Source organism: Argentina silus (genome assembly GCF_951799395.1).
Source record: "Argentina silus genome assembly, chromosome: 19".
Classification (NCBI taxonomy): Eukaryota; Metazoa; Chordata; class Actinopteri; order Argentiniformes; family Argentinidae; genus Argentina; species Argentina silus.
The window spans coordinates 16,426,201-16,432,921 of record NC_139673.1 but is presented as its reverse complement, the minus strand read 5'-3'; the positions used below and the strand labels follow the sequence as shown (position 1 = coordinate 16,432,921).

The following is a 6,721-nucleotide window of genomic DNA, read 5'->3' as shown; positions in this document are numbered from 1 at the left end:
CTCCACCTGGAACGGATCGAGTGTCAGGGGCTAGGACTAGCCTAAAGCACCAACGAGAGGAGAGCCAAGTCTAAACCCCTCCTCCCCAACCAAATAGCCAATCATAATCATTCTGTATACTGTAAAATGTTTTGTTTGACATATTGAATGTATCCATTTTTGGAAGGTTGGTTACAGATTAACAGCTTGCTGACTGTGATTTTCTTCGCCAAAAGTGGTCCTTGTACAAGTCTAGAATTTTGACATATAAATAAATAGCTAAAAGTAAGAAGTAGTTTGTCTTCTCCTTCAAATAAAGAACACGTTTTCTTACATTAGGGACAGGATTGAAGATAACAATTTACAGTGATTCAGCTTATGCGTGTGGGGTAGTTTGTAGTTGAGCAGGAACTTGGGCAGTGTTACGACTCTAGATCAAAACTCGTCTATGTCTAGGGGCAAAAAAATGTCACAGCAAAAGGGAGCACACCAAACTTATTGTAGGGATTAAACACGCCACAAGCCAACTAAATTGCAAGTATTTATTTGCTCAGACACACACCAAGGGGAAAAGGGAACTACGAGCGGTGCCAAAGCAAAGAAATCATAAACAAAAGTGATCCCCTAAACTAGTGCAATCATAGTACTATCAAGGCTATGCTATAATGCTATGCTACACTAGATTAATACATACAGAGGGAGGCACCCACTCCTAACCTGGTGAATTGTAACAGAGGTAAGCCTACGTGAAATGTAAACCCATGGGCTTACCTATTCACCTTACCGCTATGGCCTACAAATAACAAAGAGACAAACTATGAGAAAACAAGACTAGAAAAAAGAATAAGTAAACAATGACTTACACAACCACTGACTACAACCTAACAAAAGAAAACACAATGCAGACTATAATACGAAGGTGATTCGAACAAACAATGGAACAGCGAGCCGACAACTAACACGAGTACAAAGAAATGAGTCAACTCTTGAAGGGAAGACAGGCGGAGCTTTTGAAGGAAACGGACAGCCCTCTGATTGGACAGGAATAGATGAGTAGTGACGGGGGTGAATTGGCAATTGCTGACAGACACCTGAATGTAGAATGATAGGATGAGGGAGAAACAGAAGGAAACACAAAACACAACAAGGATACACGCACATGCAGGAGTGGGAACGTAATAGGCAGGTAGGGGCTTCCTGACTGCAGCAGGAACGCCTGTAAAAAAATGCCAAATTGATACAAGACCTACTATTTTCTATGCAGAAGATAGTAGGAAAATGTCTGCCCCAATAGGCCCATTCGCACATCTTGTTATTGATTTCATCGACATGACTGAGCGTGCAGAACGAAAACTATGGGTATTAGTAGTAATTGACCGGTTTTCCAGATGGGTAGAACGTTTCCAACAGCCCGAAATGACGCCAGTACCGCTGCAAAATGCCTGGGTATTCCTGAAGTTTGGTGTTTGCGACACACTATCCTCCGATAACGGGGTACACTTCAAAAACCAACTCATGACTGAGCTCTGTGAGACTCTAGATGTCAACCAAAAATTATTGTGCGTTTATCACCCCCAGTCCGCAGGGACTGTTGAGCGTTGCAATGGGACTAGCAAAGGCCTGTAGGGAGACAAAACAGAACTGGGTTCAGTGCCTACCATTGGCACTCATGATCATGAGAAATTCTAGAAATAGAACAACACTGTCACAAATCAGAGACCGAACCCAACTGCAGACTAGGGACAAGCAGGTAAGTGTAAAGCAAGTAGATTTAATAAGACAGGTATAATAGAAAGGGGCAGGTAGATAGTCAGGCAGGCAGACGGGTAGTCAGACAGGCAGGGTACTGGAGCTGGAAGCGACAAAACCATGAATGGCAAACGATCCGGCGTTGACTAGCAGCAGGTGCAGAGTATAAGTAGTAGGGAGTCGATGACTAGATTGCCAACAGGTGTGCTAGTCACTGCCGGCAGAGATCATAGAGGCGGAGTCGTGACAAACACATTTGACTTCCCATTAAATAATCTGGTCTCGACCAATGTACTAGACCAAACCACTGCAGGCTGGCGCCAGATCCAGGTGCCAAAGGCACTCCCGCTGCTGATGGTACCTAAAGTTGCTTGTGGGCCTCTCCTTCCTCATTGGAGGATTCGCCACACTCCTATCAATAGGAGTGGTGGTCCTCTGTGGCTCAGTTGGTAGAGCATGGCACTAACAACGCCTAGGTTGGGGGTTCGATTCCAGCTGGGACCATATATACTGACAAATGTATGCACTCACTGCAATGAAAGTCGCTTTGGATAAAAGCGTCAGCTAAATGGCATATATTATATATTAGGAGACCACCAGCACACATGACTACACATCAAAAACTATGGACTGCATTTGGGTTTAACAGTTCTTTTCTCCTCATTCAAGAGAATCAATGAAGAAGAATGAAATCACTGCGTGTGAGTGATGACTGATAGGCGTTCCACAACATTTTACAGGGTGGCGATATTTAGGAGTGCCCTGGCATCGTGCTACCCTTCTATGAGTTTTATCCCCTTCGACGTAAGCATTTCATGACATAGATAAGGGTAAATGGGGATAGGTTGGCTTCAGGTGTTTACTTTCATCCACTCCTCCAACCCAACATGGGACCTGATGATCCAAATCATGTCATAAAGCTTCATCTTTCTAGCTGATGTATAATATTGGTGTATAATGTTGAAGTATATGCATGACTTGATGTGAAGGTCCTCCCCTTAACAGATGGGTCAGAACGTATCTTGGCGTAGCCTGCGTTGCAAGGGTTGATAAGGGGTGTAGTGAGACTGGGATAGTCTCAAAGGGGGGAAATGTGGAAGGCAAATCATTTTGGAGAACTATACTTGTAGTTATTAATGATTTTTGTATTACTATAATGGCAGTTATTCATCATTTTGTATGACTATAGTTGCATTTATAAATCAGTTTTATTAACTACAATTGCATATATTAAAGAACACAATGTAATGTGTATGTATAATCAAGGTTAGACTGGAAGACGTTCATGTGTGGTTGGGTGCTGGGGGGAGACATAAAGGGGGCACCTGGGTATCCACAGTGGAGTCATGGGATCGGAATGTTGAGATACTGGAAGATGGTTCAAGGACGAGACTGATATGGCCTGGCCATGACGTGGGGGGGAATGAATAGGAGGCTTTCTCTCCTATAAGTACTGTGCCCATTTTCTTTTTTTTCTTTTTTTTTTTTACTTATACTCTGGTTATCTCTTAGAGAGAGACACTCTTGTAACTCCTGCAAGCTTTTATTAAAGCTTATTATTAATTATTGTAATTAGATTTGTACGTCTTCATTCAGTGAATTTTGGGGTTTTGATTACCCAACCGAATCTATTAGGATAAAGGATTATATTTCATCCACATAGGCTACTCATTAAGGTAATGCAGTTTATCTATTTGTGCATTAGCCTTGATTAAAGAAAAGTGGACTTCTATAACGGGTATTGTTTTATCAGCTGAGTAATGTGCTGTGTATGTTTCCGTTGCTGATGGTTGACACAGCTGGCTTTGATGGTTGCTAGTTGAGGGCTGAAGCGCATTCTTGCTCTATCTTGTTCTATTTTGCTTCTCATCTTGGTAATCCAGTGTGCATGCTCGATGAGCAGAGACCTGCCGGGGCTGCCTTAGGCTCACACGTTGTTCTAGATTAGAGCGAATATTGAGAACATTCTGTGGGCGGGCAGACCAAAATGGCGACGAGGAAGTACGCATTTTATTGGCTGGTTAGCAACACGGGCTACTATTGAAATGAATAAGGTGATGTCAGATTTCAATGTGTCCATTCTTTTACAGTAATTAGAAAAACCCCTGGTCTTGGCATACCATCAGAAGTATATCACACTTGTTTAAGGTACTCAAAGATTGTGGTGGATGTCTAGCTTTTACCACTCTGTACTTCAGCTCTTCGGTGAGATTCAAGAAATAAAGTGCTGAGTAGCCACAATATCTGAGTCCAGTATTTATTACTTGGAAACAAGAGACAAGAGCGTAACAGTAGCCCAGCGTAAATCCGCTTATGTGAGAGGGGCCGGGAGCGAATGAACAACGGGGAGACTTTCTTACTAATCAATCAGCGTTCAACATTTCACACTTATTCACCTTCCTGTCGGCAAGATGGGTCTGTTCCTTTGTTCTCGCTCTCCCCCACTACTCCCTCCGAAACCACCGCTATCCATATTGTAGAGGTGTGGCAATAGAAAATGTAATCACAGTATTCACACAAGTTGTATCAGTCATACGAAAGTGCATATCCTTCAAACAGTTCTATCAATGTATCAATCTAACAAGATCCATTGCTAGCCAGTTTTAACTACAAAAACGTCAAACTATGTGATATGCAACAAGAGGGTATGATCTCACTATTACTGAAACAGGACCCGGGTGGTCAGAATAAATACCTAATCTGTTTAAAAAAAACTGGAGGCCCCTTACTCTAAAGTGTTTTTCAAAGTCTATTACTCATCATGATCAGTCACGATTTTTACACAGACCATACATTGGAGATAACATAAGGCAATTCATTGAAATAATGGAGCATTATGAAACATCAAAGACACCAGACCTGGGCCCGTATCTCTAAAGAATTTTTGTGCAAAAAGTGGCTCCTAGCGGCCAAATTCTAAGAAAATTCTCAGAGGCATGACGTTTTCTTAGAATTTCCCCTAAAAGTGACACGAAAATCCCAGTTAATATAAAAGCTATTCCTCAAGAGTCCTAGCGCTTAAAAGGGCTCCTAAGGCGAGATCTGCTAAGAGCAGGGAAGAGGACTTTTAGTGGCTTAGGAGTTACCCTAAGCAGCTGCACAAAATGGCCAACAGAGGAGTCAGGAGAGATGTCCTGCAAACACTGGATGACAGGGAATTATTGAGACGCTACAGATTGGATCGTGCAGGAATCATGTTTGTGGTGGATCTCCTTAGAGATGCAATTACTTCACCAACTCGACGCCACAACGCTATTACACCGGAGAAGAAAGTAATCACAACCCTGAGGTATTTGGCAACAGGGAAAATGCAACAATGCAGCAGTGATGACTTCGGTCTGTCCCAATCCTCCGTCAGCAGAGTCATCACCCAAACACTGACAGCTTTGTCACAACCTAATATTGTGACACAATTTGTTTCATTCCCGCTGGATGCCCGCACTTTACACACACATAAAAGGGCATTTATGGACATTGCAGGATTCCCTGGCGTTGTGGGTGTAATTGATGGAACACATGTGAGAATAATTGCGCCATCAGAGGACGAGGCTGTCTTTGTTAACAGGAAGAATTTCCACAGCATCAATGTGCAAATAGTGTTCAATGCGGCCTGGAAGATTTTGGACATTGTGGCTAAATGGCCAGGCTCCACACATGATGCGAGAATGCTCTCCGAGAGTGGCATCAGACAGCTTTTTGAGAGACGCTATGTGCCAGCTAATTGCCACTTGTTAGGGGACAGTGGCTATCCATGCAAACCATGGCTCCTTACACCTTACCTCCAGCCACGCCAAGGGCCCCAACTAAACTATAACAGGTAAGCCAAACAATACAAAAATCATGGAAATGAAATGCAAGCAATATGTTAGAGCATCCAAGTAGTGCAATATTTCCATCAAATAATTAAAGGTCTGTATTCTATTGTAGGGCCCACAAGACAACAAGAGCGGTGGTGGAGCGTGGCATAGGCCAGCTTAAGAGGCGCTTTCATGTTCTCCACGGAGAGGTGCGGCTGAGGCCTGAAAAAGTCAGCAAAGTCATCATAGCCTGTGCAATATTACACAATATTTGCAAGGTTAGACAGATTGCAGAACCTCTGGAGGATGGCGATGAGGATGAGGATGGAGACAACGATGAGGATGGTGGTGAAGAAGATATTCACATTCCACAGGGGAACCTAGCCCAGAGTGGACTGCCTTACAGGGCAAACTTCACAAATTTACATTTCAGGCAAGCTGTAGCCCCATGTCATTTGAGAACTTGTGATGGTATTAAGAACTACCACAGTTTTACTGCACATCACCTGCAATTGTTAAATGCAAGACACAGAACACAATCTCTAAATGGTTTATTTTTTAGGTGTTCAATTTTAAGGCGGTAGTACTCCTCCTGAAGGGAAAGGACTTTTTTTTGTTGTTCAAACACATCAATTGTGAGTTGCAATCTTCTCTCCAGCAGGGATGCTGACGGAGCAGGTGCTGCGGATGGGAATGGTGTTTGATCCGCCGGGCTATCCTGAGTAGCAGCTGCAGATGGTTCAGGCGGCAAACTTGATGGGCCCGGTTCTTGTGATGGCTCCATGCTACAGAAATACATAGGCCTAGTTTAATTATTGTTTTGATTAAATTAATTTAATACAATGAGCATGGATAACACATGAAATGGCTTCTGCAATGAATAAACACTGTTGATATGAATAACCCTGTGTCCTACCTTTGCTGCATTTCAAGGGCCTGCATCATTGACGTGTCAATGCCTGTTGGCAGCCCGGTGACACTGACCTCAGAGTGTCCCAGGACTTGAAAGACAGTGTCGGCCACCTGGGACAGCCGCTTTGCAGGTGGTCCACCCCCTAGAAAGAAACAGTCAATGAACACAGTACTTAGGCATGTAAATTAACTTTGCCAGCAGGAGCAAGTTGCCAGATTATGTGGTAGGCCATAGTATTTTGCTCACCTGTGAGTGAGGATTCCCGCTTGTGTGCTGCAATCTC

General features: G+C 43.3%; 1 long non-coding RNA gene across 1 annotated transcript; it reads left to right on the top strand.

Moving 5' to 3' along the window:
• Positions 1–4,646: 4,646 nt before the first annotated feature.
• On the top strand, positions 4,647–6,322 carry LOC310819827. Its single transcript, XR_014554781.1, has 3 exons — positions 4,647–5,545; positions 5,656–5,958; positions 6,187–6,322. It is a non-coding gene; the product is annotated as an uncharacterized lncRNA (long non-coding RNA).
• Positions 6,323–6,721: the final 399 nt, after the last annotated feature.